Raw genomic sequence first — 16,946 nt, forward strand, 5'->3', positions numbered from 1 at the left:
TTAATAAGATTTTCTTTTTTTTAATTTTTATTATTATTTTTATTTATTTCTCTCCCCTTCTCCCCCCTTCCTGGCCAGTTGTCTGGTCTCTTGTGTCCATTCGCTGTGTGTTCTTCTGTGTACGCTTGCATTTAGGTCAGGCGGCACTGAAATCTGCGTTTCTTTTTTCATTGTTGTTGCATCATCTTGCTGTGTCAGTTCTCCGTGTATGTGTCACCACCCCTGGGAGGGTTGTGCTTTACGCATGGAGTGGCTCTCCTTTTGGGGTGCACTCCTTGTGTGTGGGGTTCCCCTCTGCAGGGTACACCCCTGTGTGGCATGGCACTCCTTGCACATGGCAGCACTGTGTGTGGGCCAACTCACCACACAGGCCAGGAGACCCTGGGTTCGAACCTTGGACTTCCTATATGGTAGGCAGACGCTCTATCAGTTGAGCCACATCTGCTTCCCCACAGCCTCCTTTCTTTTTTTTTTTAATTGACTTTGTAATAATATTACATTAAAAATATGTATGTGAGGTCCCATTCAACCCCACCCCCCCCACCCCCCCCTCTCCCCCCCCCCAACAACACTCGTTCCCATCATCATGACACATCCATTGGATTTGGTAAGTACATCTTTGGGAACCTCTGCACCTCATAGTCAATGGTTCACATCATGGCCCATACTCTCCTCCATTCCATCCAGTGGGCCCTGTGAGGATTTACAATGTCCGGTGATTACCTCTGAAGCACCATCCAGGGCAGCTCCATGTCCCAAAGACGCCTCCACCTCTCATCTCTTCCTGCCTTTCCCCATACCCATCGTCCACCATGTCCACTTTTCCCAATCCAATGCCACCTCTTCTATGTGGACATTGGATTGGTTGTGTCCATTGCACCTCTATATCAAGAGGAGGCTCAGATTCCACATGGATGCTGGATGCAATCCTCCCATTTTCAGTTGTAATCACTCTAGGCTCCATGGTGTGCTGGTTGTCCCTCTTCAACTCCATCTTAGCTGAGTGTGGTAAGTCCAATAGATCAGATTGTAGGTGCTGGAGTCTGTTGAGGCTCAGGACCTGGCTATCACATTGTCAGTCCAGAGATTCAAATCCCCTAAATATATCTTAAACCCCAACATTAACTGCACCTCCAGCACATTACCCACAGCCTCCTTTTAATCTCAACTCCATCTCCACTTTTCAGCCCTCTCTTCTGTATTGTTGGAGGCAAACTACAGTTCCTAGACTTCCCTACCAACTGGCTCAGTTCCAGGCTCTGCCAACAGAAAGTTCTGATGAGCCCGGAAGGTGGAAGCTCTTTTCTTCTCTTCAGCTCCAGGGGGCCCTCTAGCAGCAGTGATGAGAAAGTGTGAACTACTGGCACCTGTCCACAATGTCAGTTTGATGCTCTGCTTTGACTCTGGGAATGGTGATAATTGTGACAGGAAATTTTAGCTTCTCAGGCCCCTGCAGCAGTAGGTGAGTGGACACCTGTCCTCTTATCCAAAACCTCAGTCCCCCTGTCATTGGTCACCGCAGTTTTAAGTCCACTCCACTTACCAAACATGAAACAAAGGAGCTCTCAAAATGATGTTCCAGTAACCCGACTAGAGTTAGAACTCTAAGCGATCCCCTGAGAACCTAATCACCTTCCCCTGGGAAAGGTCCTTATCCCAGGAGATTAGGAATTCTAGAACTTGTTCTCCTCCATCTTCTGGGGCTGACTGAGGGCCACTAAACCACAGGCAGCTGTGTGTGAATGTACACATACTGGCTGGTAGCAGCAACTCTACTGGCTCAACTCCAAGGGGTCACCTTGCAGGTGGCAAAAAGTAGCTAGGAGTGAGTACAGACAGACAGGCAGCTAGAGTGATCTGGGAGTGAGGGAGAAGTCCCCAGGTTGAGCCCTAGTTTTCAGTCTGTAGAGCTGGCCTGAAGTCCTGTGCTTTGCCTGCCTTTGCAGGGCAGTGCCATGACTCCCTGACCTCCAATACAGGCAGACTGGTGTGAGAGCAAATGGGAGACTGACAAAATCTGGGAAGCCTCTTGGTACTGAACACCAAAATGAATGATTTATTATGCACCAGTGGAAAATCTACCACTCAGGTCTGCCAGCCACGACCCCCACTTTTTGCCAAGGTCCTGTTCCGAGAAGGTCCATCCTGAAACACGGCATCTCTTCCTCACCCACTAACCCAAGAGGAGGCCACTGGGAGAAAGAGAGCAGCTGGGCCGCTGGGCATACAGTCCATGCTGAGGGGACAGGATGACTTGGAAGATCCTCTGCCATGGCTTTTTGCATCTTGTCCTTGAGGTAAGCACCTTACTGCCATTTAGACTTGAATTCTAGACACTGTAGTAAGGGACATCCACCACCAGGAAGCTGGCAGGAGCATGTGGCAGTGAACCAGGACAAAGCGACCCAGCAAGTCCTTCCTCCAGCTGTTTTAGCTGGGAAACTCCTGTTGCAGGAAAGCTAGCCTCTTGTTCCAGGGAGCAGTGACTGGCTTCCAGTGGGCTGGGAAAGATGAGGAGCAACAGTGTCCTGCAGGGCCAGGAACTGGCCATCAGCATCCTATAGCACCTCAGCATCCAGAACTCAGCTGTACTGTATGCCAATGTGAAGTAGCCCTTGTTGGCATTTCCCAGAAGCCCCTTCAGAGATCCCTGAAGCTCCTTCTTCAGGGGGATCTCTTTCTTCTCAAGTACTGTTAGTCTGGGGACCAAGGCTGAGTCTGGCAAGAGGAGGTGTGTATATTTGGGGTGTTCCAGGTGGGTGGCGGTGGTGAGGTGGAGCAGCTCCTTCAGAGACTGGTCACCTAAAAACGGTGTGAAACTTGGGGCAGAGGACAGCTAGTAGCTGTGCCTCCTCACCTGCTGCAGCACACATGGGGACCACACCACATCCACCTGGAGAGCTGGGGTCAGGCCTGCTTGCTCTGGGCCAGCTTCCTGAGCACCCAGTGAAGAACTGATCTTGTTCCAGATGGAAGTTCCGAGGAACAAAAGCCAGGACCATGTTGCGTTGGATGTGATGGGGCTGTTCTTGGCTTTGTTCAGGATGTGCTGGGCAACGGCCTCAAACAAAGGCAGGTTCAGCCACTTGAGGAAAATGAAGGACTTGGTGCAGTGGGTGATCACTCTGGGTGTCAGGCTGGACACATGGGACAGCAAATTGGCTGCCAGGTACTGGAACACCTGGGTCTGGTAGAAATTGAGTCTGCCATAGGCATAGGTCAGGTCCAAGAGGTCACCTTTCATCAAGATAAAGGGCTTCTGGACAAGGTGGTAGGTGACCTGCAGCAAGGGCACTGACTACTGATTAAGTGCGATTGGAGTCGGCAACGGCTTTAGCAATTCATCAGGGCGAAAGTGCTCCACAAGCTCCAAGTACTGTCAACCACAGCCGCATGGGGGTCAGCAGGACAGTCTGGGAAGCCAGGGAAGAGCTGTAGGGCAAGGGTCCCATCCTGGGTAGCCCTCTGTGAGACAATACCTGGGCCTGAGCTCACTAAACACAGGCCCAACTGTACAGGACCTGTCTCTTCTCCCCACCCCCAATGACTCCTGTACATGCAGCACACAATGTCTGCAGCCAAACTTATTCCCAGATCCCAGGATACAGGATTTAGGACACATAATCTGCAGAGTTTGCTATGGCAGTCATCTGTGGCAGCCCCAGCTAAAATGCTATGAACTTTTCTCAAAATGTAATTTAATAGCAATTTATTCTAAGAGCTATTTCAATAATAGAAATGGTAAGTTTTGGAGTATTAAGAATAAGAAGATGGGGAAAGGAAATTTAATAATAAAGTTGAATATTCTAAAATCTTTTGTATAGAGAATCATTTTTTAATGTTTGATACTTCCCAGAAACTGACATATAGTAAGAGTAATTCTACTAGAGTCAGTGGGGCACACTGCAAATACTTTCACTATATTGGTAGCTACAATTATTATCTTAAAAATTAAAATTCTGAACATTTTGCATATGAAATAATATTATTTATTTATTGCTTTTTCTTCTACTTGTCAGTCTTCTTGGTATGTTTCACTTTAAAATTGCATCATTTTACAACTTAAGGGAAATTTGAAAATCACTAATCCAATTTGCTCTTTTCAATAGAAGGAAACCTAACCTAATGATGCTATACAACTTGCCTGTGGCCACAGATATGAAATGACAGATATGAGACAAGAATCAGGCTCATCTAGAGCTCTTTCCAGAACAACTCATCTTCCTAATGTACATTGAACTTTTAAGATCAGCTTATTTCATTTTCCTAATCATGCATATTGTACTTTAAAATTTCCCCTCAAATGCCTACAACAGTGTTGTACACTTAGGAAGCAATTACCAGTGTTCAAACAGAATCTAGGCGAGAAATGAACAAGAGGGCAGTAAAAATATATGAATTTAAATTTCTTTCTAAGGCTAGATATAGTCTGTATAGGTTATATGTATTTAACATGTATATTTTCTTGAAATATCTCTAAATTAATATAATTTTAATATTTCCTATACAGGATTAAAAGGACAATTTTTTAAAGATTATTTTTAAGTTTCATGCCATGTATTCTTAAGAATATTATATTCATGACGTGATATTTTCAGAAAGAAGACTTTGTTTCTATGCCTGTCATTAGATAGAATAATGATTTTTTTCTTCCTAAACTAGGAGTAGTAAATGTGAAAAGAAAAATATAAACACAGATGTTGTCAGTTTCCAAGGTGGCCTCCAATGAGCCCTGTCTCCTGATACTGTTGCCCTTGTGTAGTTGTCTGCCTTTGAGTGTGGGCTGAGCTTATTGAATATGGCAGAAAAGATGGGATGTCAAAGATCCAGTTCAAAAAAGTTCCTGGCTTAGGTCTTGGGTGCTTACTGGTTTGTTCTCTCTCTCAATTTCTCTTGGATCACCAACTGCCATGTTGTGAGGTCACCCAGGCAACCTACGGCGATATTTCCATCATGAGGAAGCATAGTCTACCAGCAGCTCTATGAATGAATGCGTTTAGAAGTAGGTTACCCAGCCACAGCCCAGCCCTGAGATGATGGCAGCCATGGCCAACGCTTGACTGAACCCTCCCCACGGAGCCTGAGCCGGCAGCATCCAGCTCAACTGCACCCAGATTGCTGACATAAAAACTGAGATCATAAAAGTTTGTTGGTTGAAGCTTCTAAGTTTTGGGGTAATTTGCTACGTAACAGTAGATAACTCTTAGAATAGAACTGAACAGAAGTAAAAACTAAAACTCAAGAGTATCATCATTATTTTCTTTTCCATTTAAAAAAATGATTACTTTGGGGAAGCAGTTTTTAGCTAAAGGTCAAAATAAATCTTGCTTTTCCTTTAGAAAGACTTTCTTGTGTTTGCTTCCCAGAAGAGCATTTACATATTTCCATGAACTTTAAGACCACACTAAGTTTCATGTATGTTTTAAATAACAAAATGACTCTGACTATTACATTGCTTTTTACTTCTTCTAATCACCTGGGATAATGGAAGAGAAACTGTTTGCCAGTTGAGTTGCCTCACAGTAATACTATGCTGCTAATCACCCTTCTTGCTCTGTAGTTACAGAGCGACTGTTAGCAAGGGGTTCCGCTTTATGATGCTGCGGGGCAACCATTATTCACTCCCGGTTTAACATCATGTAGAGGTGGCAATAAGAAATCTAATGAAGAAACCATCAAGCCTGGAGAAGTAATTTCAGGCGAAACCATGCATGGTTGTTTGAATAGGGCTGAGTAAGAATTGACGTTTTATGTTATTGACTGTAATATAGGTGCTTTTCACTCTCATCTTTCTTGAGTTTATGCCACTGTGATTCCTTCTGTTTTAGTAAGCAATAGAGCATATATAACTGGAGTTCCATCTTTCTGCCAGACTTTCTTGCAGCTGTTGCAGCAATAATTTTCCTACTAAACAATAGCTTAAAAAGGCTCTGAGAAGCTTCGTTACTTAAACTGTTTATTTCTTTGCCTTTGTTTTCCTACAAAATGAAGTAGCCTATACTTGCCCTTAGAATTCGTAGTTGCTTTTTTTAAGTTGCACATCTCTTTTTTTTTCTAAATTAAGAGGACTCTTTTACATATTTATGATGTGATAAATGTGTATAGTCACATATTTCTCTATTATGTAAGGTGAGCTCAGACTTGTTGATGAGACTGAAATAATGCTATTATAAGCACATGAAATCTGCTCTGTGTAATTTATGATACTATATCCAATTAAAAATCTATATAACTGAATTTCAAGGGTAATCTAGTAGTTTCTTTAGAAATAAAAATATAAACTTAAAATATACAATTTTTTGGACTGGTTAACCTTTGTGTGTGTGTGTTCATAAGAAAAGAAAATTATCATGTTTATCAAACAAAGCAATTGATCACATGGTTGCCTATCTAAGAAAAAAGGTAATATTCCTATTACTTTCATGTATCCTTTCTTTTAAAAGTATTTATAGAGAATTGAATTGTTTTGTTTCATCTAGCTAAAGAGGGTATTTCTGTCTCTGGAATTTAGAAGAGTGAGTCATTGGTATAATATAATTGTCTGAAGAGAAGTGGTTAATCATCAACTGAAATTTAACTTTACAATATTTAAAACTGTGATTCATCATCTTAGGTTGAAAATCTATAGCTGAGGTAACTATTGTTTATTATTTTCCTTCCTAATTGAGTACTCAAACTGAATGCTAAAAGAGCTTTTAAAAACTGAGCAATAATATTTTGGAACAAATTTAACCACGAATCACACACCAAATTAAGGTAATCAAGTTAAATTTCTCAAATATTTGGAAGCAGAAGTCCTCCACTTATTTAGGATTTTATATATTTTTATGATGCATAACTTCTGTAATCATTTTTAAACCTTAGTCTCTGTTGCCTCATGGCAAGGACACTGAAGCACTTCATTTAAGCTGATAGGTCTCTAAGAGACCAATTGAAACTATTCCACTCAAATGGTATAAAATAATTCAATCCTTACTTCTTACTGAATTATATCTTAACTTTTTAAAGAGGGACACGAAATTAGCCTTTTGGCATTTCATATGGGATATAATTGTTGAAGAAATAGACTCATAGGTAAAGATTAAAGATGTGTTAGCACAACACTCTAATTTCTTTAGTTTCCCACTTAAATAAATATTTCTCATTATGGCCTGTTTCTATCTGAACACTAAACTTGTAAATATTCTATGTTATTCTTTAAGTTTTTTGTTACCAAAGTCATAGGTTTACAGAAAAATCATACATAAAATACAGGGTTACCATATAACATCCTTTCATGAACATTTTGTGTTAATGATACATTTGTAGATAATTGATATGATAAAACATTTTTTAAATTGTACTATAATTTATAGTCAAGGGGTTCTATTAGATTCACTGTGTTGTACAGTCCAGGTGTTATTCACTTTTAAATTTTTTATTCTAGTGTAACATATATACAACTTAAATTTCCTTTTTTTAATCACTTCCAAATATATATTTCAGTGCTGTTAATTTTGTTCACAATATTGTGCTATCATCACATCATTACCACCACCCATTATCAACACTAATTTTTCACTCCAAAATGGAATTCTGTACACTTCACACATTATCTCTCCATTCCCAAGTCTAACCCCATCCCCTGGTAACCTAGTTTCTGACTCTATGAACTTGCTTACTTCAGTTATTTCAGAGCAATGATATCATAAAATATTTGTCTTTTTGTGCGTGGGTTTTGTCACACAACATGATGTCATCAGGGTTAGCCATGTCATCATGTGTATCAGAACTTCATTCCTTTTCATGGCTGAATAATATTCCATTGTATATATGTACATTCTCATTTAACATTCATCAGATGATGGACTATTGGTTTGCTTTAATCATTTTGGCAATTGGGAAAGATACCACCACACTGAACACTGGTGTGCAAATATTTCTTCAAGACCTTACTTTCAATTCTTCTGGGTATATATCTAGGAGTGGCGTTGCTGGCTCATATGATAACTCAATATTTTTATCTTTCTGAAGAACTGCCAAACTGTCTTCCACAGTGAATGCACCATGTTATATATTCACCAATAATGAATGTGTGTTCCATTTCTCTACACTACCATTCTAGTGGTTGTGAAATGGTATTTCATGGTTTTGATTTGGATTTTACTAGTTTTTTTTTTCTTAATTTCTTCTTCAGATTGTTAATTATTAGTGTATAGAAAAGCCTACTGATTTTTGCTTGTTAGTCTTGATTCCCACCACTTTGGTGCGTTTGTTTATTGATTCTCCGAGTTTTGTTGTGCATTTTTCAGGATTTCTCTAAATAGGGTCATGTCTTCTGCAAATAGGAAAGTTTCACTTCTTACTTTCTGATTTGGATGTCTTTTATTTCCTTCTCTTGCCTAAATGCTTTACCTAGATCTTCCAGTAGAATAGTGAATAATAGCGGTGTTAATAGGCTTTCTTGTCCTGTTTCTATTCTAAGAGGGAAAACATTCAGTCTTTCACCATTATATATGATGCTAGTGACAGGTTTTTCATATATGTGCTTTATTATGTTGAAGAAATGTCCATCTATTCCTAGTTTTCTAAGTATTTTAATCAAGAAGGGGTACTGGATTTTGTCAAATGCTGTTTCTTCATCAATTGAAATTATCATGTCCTTTTTTCCTTTGTTTTATTAATATGGTTCATTATATTAATTCATTTTCTTAAGTTGAACTACCCTTGCATATCTGGAATAAATCCCACTTGTGGGTGTATAATTCTTTTAATGCTAAGCTTTACCAGAGGTCTTTATTTCATTATGCTGCTTTCATTTACTGCCTAGTGTCCTTTCCTTTCATTCTTAAGTACGCCCTTTAGCATTGTTGGGCAGGTCTGGTGGTAATGAACTCAGTCAGCCTTGTTTATCTGGGAATGTCTTAATCTCTCCCTCATTTTTGAAAGAAAGTCTTGCCAGGTATCAAATTCTTGGTTTGGAATAGATTTTCTTTCAGCACATTAAATATTTTGTACCCCTGCCTTCTTGCTTCCTTGGTTTTGGAAGAGAAATCAGCACTTAATCTTACTGGGATTCTGTTGAACATAACTCATCTCCTTATATTATTCTAAGATTTATGCTAAATTCAGAATAGTATATAATGATTCTGTACCCAGATTTACTGCCTATTGACATAGAAACATTTTCTTTAATTTCCAAGCAGTCTCACTGTTTCCACCCTTCAAAATACATGAACTCTGAAGTTTGTTCTTCTAAGTTTCTGTGTTAAGAAATTTCAACAGTTTATTGAACAATACTCATGTATATCTCAAAGCTGGGCTGGTAATTGCTCCTACTGACCTCCTTCAGAAGTTCTGCTGCTCCACATTTGACTTTGGCTATACTAATAAGCAAAAATCTGCCATTTAGCTTTTATACCAGTCTTACCCTTTTGAAGAAAAATAGGAAAATGTCAACTTCATTGTCATTTCTGACATCTCTGAACTAATATATAATAAACAATTATGTTAGCCCACAGGCTACCATCATTTCAGTACTGAGAACATGACCTGAATATCTAAATATTCACTTCTAAAAAGTAAAAGTAAAATTATAAATACAACTTGCATTGAAAAATCCTCTTATATGTTCTATATTTTGAAATTCTATTAGTCAGCTAAAGTAAAAGGCATATTCTGAATAAAATAGTATAGCATTTAGTGATGGTTGTGATAGCTGTAATAATAAAATATCATTAAGGACTTGAAAATCTTTTAATAATTAGGACAATAGATTGACAGCTAATATAAATACTAGCTAAATAAATTTAGTGTGAACATACTATTGCCTTATATGTAAACTTATTTTTATAAAAATGTATTGATAATATAAAGAGTTATAGGTTATTTTACTAGTATCCATCAAATTAAACAAAATAAGTTTCAAAACTATATTAGAAGTTTGATTATTTATTTCCCCTTAGACCATAAATATTTCAAGAAAAGTTCTAATGAGAATTCTTCACATACTTAAGGATGAAATAAAGCCAAATGACCACTTTGCCACATCAAAATTCCATGAGTAAATCTCAAAAATCACCTATAACATCTATGCTAAATCACTGTCCATAAAATGAAAAAGAATATAAAATGTGTGAAAAAAATTAAGAAATTTTAGATAAATGAGGTACCAAAAATATATTTGTTTTTACAACTCAAACTTCAAAACAACACATTTAAAAAAATGCATTAAGGGGAAGCATCTGTGGCTCAATCAGTTGGGCCCCCATCTACCATATGGGCGGCCCTTGGTTTGTGTCCCAGGGTCACCTTATGAGGGCAGCCTCGACCACACACTGAGGAGAGCAGCCCAGCCTGCAGACACCATGGAAAGCTGACTCAGCAAGGTGATGCAACAGAAAAGGGAGACAAGCAAAAACACAGAAAAGCATGCAGCGAGTGGACACAGAAAGCAGACAGCAGCAAGCAAGCCACAAGAGGGGAGGGAAAATAAAAATAACTAAAAATACAGACATAGAAGCACGCACAGCAAATGAACACAGAGAGCAGACAGCATGCAAAAAGTCACAAGGGGGGGGGATAAGAAATGCATTAAGTATAAAATATGCTTTTTTAAAGGGGAAACTTTTTTAAAAAATATATACCTCAGGTACTGTGGAAGCTAAACATTTAATCAAGTTTATTTAAATGATTGTGCTAGAGCACCAAATAGTGTTAATAGTTGAAGGTAAAGTATTTTTGAAAGCTAGTTGAGGCACCAATCATAGAAACATGTTTTCGTTGGGGGAGGGGGATGTTAATCAATAATATTTTTTCTGAATTATGTTCTGCTATACAAAATGGTTGGTGCTATTTACTCCCAATTGCAAATAAGCAACTATTTGATGTGAATGTGTAGAATGAATAGTATTTAGCGAGCAAGCCTTTATTTGGCAATGTTGAGAACTTAAATTCCTCTACTGAATATTGTCAACTTTGAAAAATTTGACTACTAAAATCTTAAATGCTAAGATTGCATTAAAGCTTTTTGATTTTACATTCATTTTTTATCCCATCAGTTCTTTATTTAATGTATATATTTAGGTCCAGCCTTGGCCAGATATTGATTTTTACATACAAACATTCATCTTCAGCCAAAATGTCAATTGGATAAATCATTGTTGTAGAAAAATGCCTTAGATAGAGAACACAAAGAGTAGTTTCATGTTTGAGCCCTCACTTTTGAAGCACAAAGAAAATGTTTTGAATTTTCTGTACTGAACTTTGATAATGTGGCCTCCAGCCATGACAAATCTATTTAGTGGGCTTCATGATGAGTAAGTAGCACATGGGATTTATTTGTTTAGCAATGTTTTATGATTCAATAGTGTAACAAAAGGAAAGCCAGCTAAAATATAACACTGACTGCCCTTTTTGAGTCATTGCTTTGAACAATGTTGTTTTCACAATAAGAAAATCTTTGATATGTGGGTTGTAGTCTATAAATGTAGTATGAAATGCTCTTTAAAAGTTACCAAGCTTTTTTGATAAGAGTAGAAGTTTTCAGAAAATACAGTTCTTAATTTGTCCTATATTTATACATACCATTATGCACAAGAAAAAGTGGTAAGCCAAAAATTTTATATTTCCCTGTATTTTAAAATACCTAGAAATTGAATAAGTATAAATAACTTAGATTTCTGTGTATTCTACAGAAATATTTTAGGAAATATTTAGAAATTGTGAAAATAAATCCTGACAATTTTATGTGACACTTTTTAGACTAATAACAATTTTATTTATTGAACTATAAAATCTCAATTCTCTTTTGTAAAATAAACTTACAGTATTGTCTATATCCTTTAATATATTTGTGCTCCCTCAATTTTAAATGTAAGAAAATTAAACATTTAAGTAAGTTAGTTTTAAATTTTGTCCCATATTAAAAATCAAAATCAGGTGGAAAGCTAAGCATATTTTTGAAAATTACTTCTTTTCTGCAGCATACGCTTCAGCCATCATTGTCACCTAGAGATAAGAAAAATGTTTTCTCTTATGCAAAAAAGTTTAAAATTCATCTCTTTGACAGCTGTTTCAGACTGGGTTTGTTTGGGAAAACAAAAATACAACTACAACTACTACAAGAAGAAGGAATTTCTTATAGGAATGAGAGTTTCTATCCGTGTGGGAGGTACTGAAGTTTTGAAGATTTTATCTGAAGTTAGAAACAGATAAGCATCACAATAGCAAAGAACATGGTGGAAAGAAGAAAGGAAGCAGCAGATGATGGGGGGAAATTGCAAACTTCCATGCTAGGAAATGCTCTAGCCCCCTGCCACATCAGTCCACCATGATGTTGTGATAATCATGACTTCCACTCCACTTCCACCTTGCATATCTCCCATTACCAAATAAACTTTAGAAGTACTGGGAAGTAATTCTGAGAAATAGAATTTGTGGGATTTTTGGTTGTTTTGTTGTTGTTGTTGTTTTGCTGTTTTGTTTTAGAGAAGTTGGAGGTTTACAGAAAACTCTTGCAGAAAATACAGAGTTCCCATATAACCCATATATATATTATTAACACCTTACCTTAGTGTGGTACATTTGTTACAAATGATGAAAAATATTATTATAACTGTACTATTAACTATAGTCCATGGTTTATATTAGAACTCACTGTGTTGTACAGTCAGATGTTATTTTTAATTTTTTTTAAAGTTATATATATACACAACCTTAAAAATTTCCCTTTAAACCACATTCAAATATACAATTTAGGCCTATTAATTACTGTTCTAGTTTGCTCGACTGCCAAAAGCAATATACGAGAAATGAGTTGGCATTTATGAGGGGGATTTATTAGCTTACAAGCTTATAGTTCTTAGGCCATGAAAGTGTTCAAATTGAGGCATCATCAAGACAATACTTTCTTCCTGAAAACCAGCAGCTTCCAGTGATCCTGGTCTGCTCTGTTACTTGGCAAGACACATGGCAGCATCTGCTGATCTGTCCTCTCTCTTCCTGATTTCATTGCTTCTAGCTTTTTGTTTCCTTGGCTTTCTATCTTTGTCTAAATTTCATTCTCTCATAAAGGACTCCAGTATTTTCTGAGCCATGCCTTAACTGAAGCAACCAGATCAAAGGGCCCTACTTACAATAGATTTACACCCACAGGAATAGATTTACTTTAAGAACATAGTTTTCTGGGGTACATTCAATGTCAAATCATCACAACTACTTTCACAACATTAAGCTATCATCACCACAATCCATTACAAAAATTTCCATCAGAGCAAATTGAAACTCTGTACAATTTGAGCATTAACTCCCCATTCTCTACTACCTACCTGGCCCCTAGTAACCTATATTTTAGTTTTTGACTCTATGAATTTGCTCATTCTAATTATTTCCTATCAGTGAGCTCATGAAATATTTGTACATTCGTACCTGGCTTATTTTACTCAATAAGATGTCTTTAAGGTTTGTCTATGTTGTCACAAGTATCAGAACTTCATTCCATTTTACAACTAAATAATATTCCATGATATATATGTCCCACATTTTGTCTAACGTTCATTGGTTGATGGACACTTTGGATGCTTCCATTTTTGGTCATTGTGAATAATGCCACCAGGAACAATGGTGTACATATATATTTTAATACCCCTGCTGTCAACTCTTTTGGATATATACCTAGAAGTGGGATTCCTGGATCATGTCGTAATTTTATATTTAACTTTCTGAGGAACTGTCAAACTGTCTTCCACAGTGGTTTTGCCATTTTACATTCCCACCTAAAATAAATATGTGCTCTTATTTCTCCACATCTTCTCCAATAGTTTTAGTTTCCCGTTTTTTAAATAGTAGTCATTCTAATGGCTTTGCAATGATATTCTACTGTGGTTTTAATTTACATTTACCTAATGGCTAATGATGTTGAGAATCTTTTCAAGTGCTTTTGGCCATTTGTATATCTTCTTTGAACAAATGCATATTCAAGTATTTTGTCCATATTTTAATTGGTTTGCTTGTCTTTTTATCGTTCAGTTGTAGATCCATCTCTTCTTTCCCTTTAAATATGTCAGTGGTTGTTTCATATATTTTGGGAATTTGACCTTAGGTGTACATATATCTATACTGTTATGTTTTCTTGTTGGATTGACTTCTTGATCAGGATGGAAAATGACCTACATTGTCCCTCATAAAAGTTTTGACTTAAAGTCAAAATGGCTGCCTTCAAGCTGGCCCCCAGCTCTCTGAAGTAGATGATCAAAAGCAATATTCATCGATCCCACCCAATAGCCCCCATAGTATTTAGGCATGATAGAATAAGGACCTGGAGGGAGGGGCAAAAAAACCCAAGCACCAATTCTCAGAACACAAACATTCTTATTGGAATGCAACTTGTAACATTTTCACACAGAAGAAAGAAGGAGAAACAGGAAGGGCTTCCACCACCCACCTACTTTAATAAACACCTTGCAGAGTAAACACGCAGCAGGGCTCATAGACAGTGGCCGGAGGACAATTGCCACCAGTCAACGTGCCCTGTAGGGCTGTGGACAGCAACCAGAAACCAAACATCGCCAAACAACAAACTCTAGAAACCAAACCACCCAGCGAGTTTCCTCTGCTTTGTCTTAAATACACCAATCAGCATAGACCCTAACCACCTATGATAGCCATTAAAACCAGAAAACCTTAAAGAGGGGATGCATGTCTTCTCTTTGAGAATGGCTTCACTCACATATTTGAGTGTGTACTTTCTCCTCATTAAGTTCTTTTGTAACTTTCTTATAACTGTAGTTAGTCTCTGAATTATTTGTTATGATGTGACCATGAACCTGGAAATCAGCTCTGACAACATTATGAAGGATTAGATTTTATATTCCACTCTGGTGCCAGCAAGCTGCACCAGGAGGCTGGACTGCAGTCCCTACAGCTGCCTGCTATGAGGTTGGGGAATAGGATATGATGACTGTTGCAAGGAGAGTGAAAACACTGGTATTTACTGCATTTCACAGCTTCTTCCTCCAGCCCTTTCTTGGATGCTACATAGTGATCCACTTGACTCTGAAGTTTCTGTATAGATGATTCAGACATTTCTGCCAGTTCAATAGTTGTTTTGGTGGAGAGACTGATTCCTGGAGATTCCTTCTTCAGCATCTTCCCACCATCTCAGTTTGCAGCTTTTGAAGAGACCACTGATTGTGCCAAATTGACAATAATTAGTCCAGTGTCAAAGACATTTGACACAGTATCAGAAACTGAAAATAAAAACTGCATTTCCAGAATCATCTGTATTTTCTGCAGGGCATTAAAGACTGGAAAAGGGAGTGAGTTTGGCACAGAGTGCTGACGAAGGTATGGACTATAGTGCCAAGGTGCTTGTGAATGAAATCTTTAACTTATGACTGGACACGTGGTGGATTGCAGAGTTACTCAGAAAATGTCCTAAGTACCTTCAAATGCCAGCTTAAGGGACAGCCAGAGAATTTGATCTTAATCCTTTCAATTTAAAGTTTTTTAATCTTCATGAAAATAAAAACTTTTTACAAAGGGTATTCTGGGATATCTATATCATAATCAATTAAGAATCTGAGAGCTGGTTTCAAGTTAGGAAAAGATGAATGGGAATGTAAGGGCCCTGGATCATTGATTAAAATACGGAGGACCTGAGGAGGGGATCCATGAACACCTATTTCTTCTACTTGACAATTGTATTTGAAATGAGTCCCAGGGGTTGCTTTCAAATGTTCAAAATTTCAGAAAGACTTTCTATTCCTGTCTTTGCATAAATATATAATTTAAGAAAAAAATTGTGTGAAAACATCAGTCTTCTACCTTATCATATACATATATATGTGTACACAAAAAATGTATCTTGATTAAAAAGTGATAATTCAAACAGTATTTACTAACTGTGCAACACTTGGTTTTGCAAGAACAGGAACAAAATTGTGGTTCTGCCGAGAGAGGTTATCAGGTTTTAAACTTCCTCTAGAGTAAACTTAAGCTTAATAACCTACTTATGAGGCCATAATAGTGTAGTGTTTTCAAATTAGGTTGAAGATCTGTGGAAACTTTTAGTAATGCATCTCACCGATACTAAAATTGCATTACCCATTACAAAATAACCATACCTAGAGGAGCTGTAGAGGACAAAGTTAATCGAAACTATATTTCTAAGTGTTGCACATTTATAGAGCATTCACCTTCTCAGAACTCTGGAAAAAACATGTATCTGAAAACAATTCTCCTACATAAAGAAAAGTAGAAAGAAAAAGAAAACATAAGAAATATGTTGGTATATAATTAGGGCATTTACATAATTGAGTCATCCATTTCCAGGATTTCTTTTCTCCTTATAACTCATTTCAGAAAAAACAAAATAGCCTCAAGGGAAATAAATGTAAAAATAGGTTTTCTGCCTGGGACTATTTCACTTGTCTGAATAGAAAGCATTTGTTTCTATAATTGCTCTACTGGTCCCAGAAAATATTCTTCATCAAAGTGAATAATTTGCGTCTAGTTAGAATTTAGGAATTTTTTAAAAATCACTAATTACATTTGTGTTTTTATGATCCTTGTCCTCAGGTTACAAAAAAAATAAGTGCCCACTCTAGCTTGTGGCTTTCTTTAGTGTGGCAACAAGAAGACTTGTGAAACAGGTTTTCAAACAATTTAGGGCCAGAAAACTGTGGCATACAGTTTAACAGTATGAGACTCATTTTATCCTGGAGTGTGAGAAAGCAGGAGGTCTCTTAAGCTGGTTTTGTTCCTAAATAAATGTATGACTGTGAACATTTCATTTAATTTCTTTGGGCCTTATGTTCTTTATCTGTTAATTTACAAGGATGGACAAGATATCCCTTTCAGTGCAACATTTAATGATTCTGTCACTTTGTAGACCCAACACTATTTTTTGAATAAAAAATAGTTTCAGAGAAACTGTGTTTCTAGGTACAGATGGTAAATCTGATGCT

General features: G+C 37.4%; 1 non-coding gene and 1 pseudogene across 1 annotated transcript; both read right to left on the reverse strand.

Annotated features, from left to right (window-relative positions):
- Nucleotides 1–2,078: 2,078 nt before the first annotated feature.
- Nucleotides 2,079–15,126, reverse strand: LOC101435583 (FAST kinase domain-containing protein 4-like; annotated as a pseudogene).
- Nucleotides 3,567–3,707, reverse strand: LOC111759760 (small nucleolar RNA SNORA5). Its single transcript, XR_002793652.2, has one exon. It is a non-coding gene; the product is annotated as a small nucleolar RNA SNORA5 (small nucleolar RNA).
- Nucleotides 15,127–16,946: the final 1,820 nt, after the last annotated feature.

This window comes from Dasypus novemcinctus, chromosome 15, assembly GCF_030445035.2.
Source record: "Dasypus novemcinctus isolate mDasNov1 chromosome 15, mDasNov1.1.hap2, whole genome shotgun sequence".
Classification (NCBI taxonomy): Eukaryota; Metazoa; Chordata; class Mammalia; order Cingulata; family Dasypodidae; genus Dasypus; species Dasypus novemcinctus.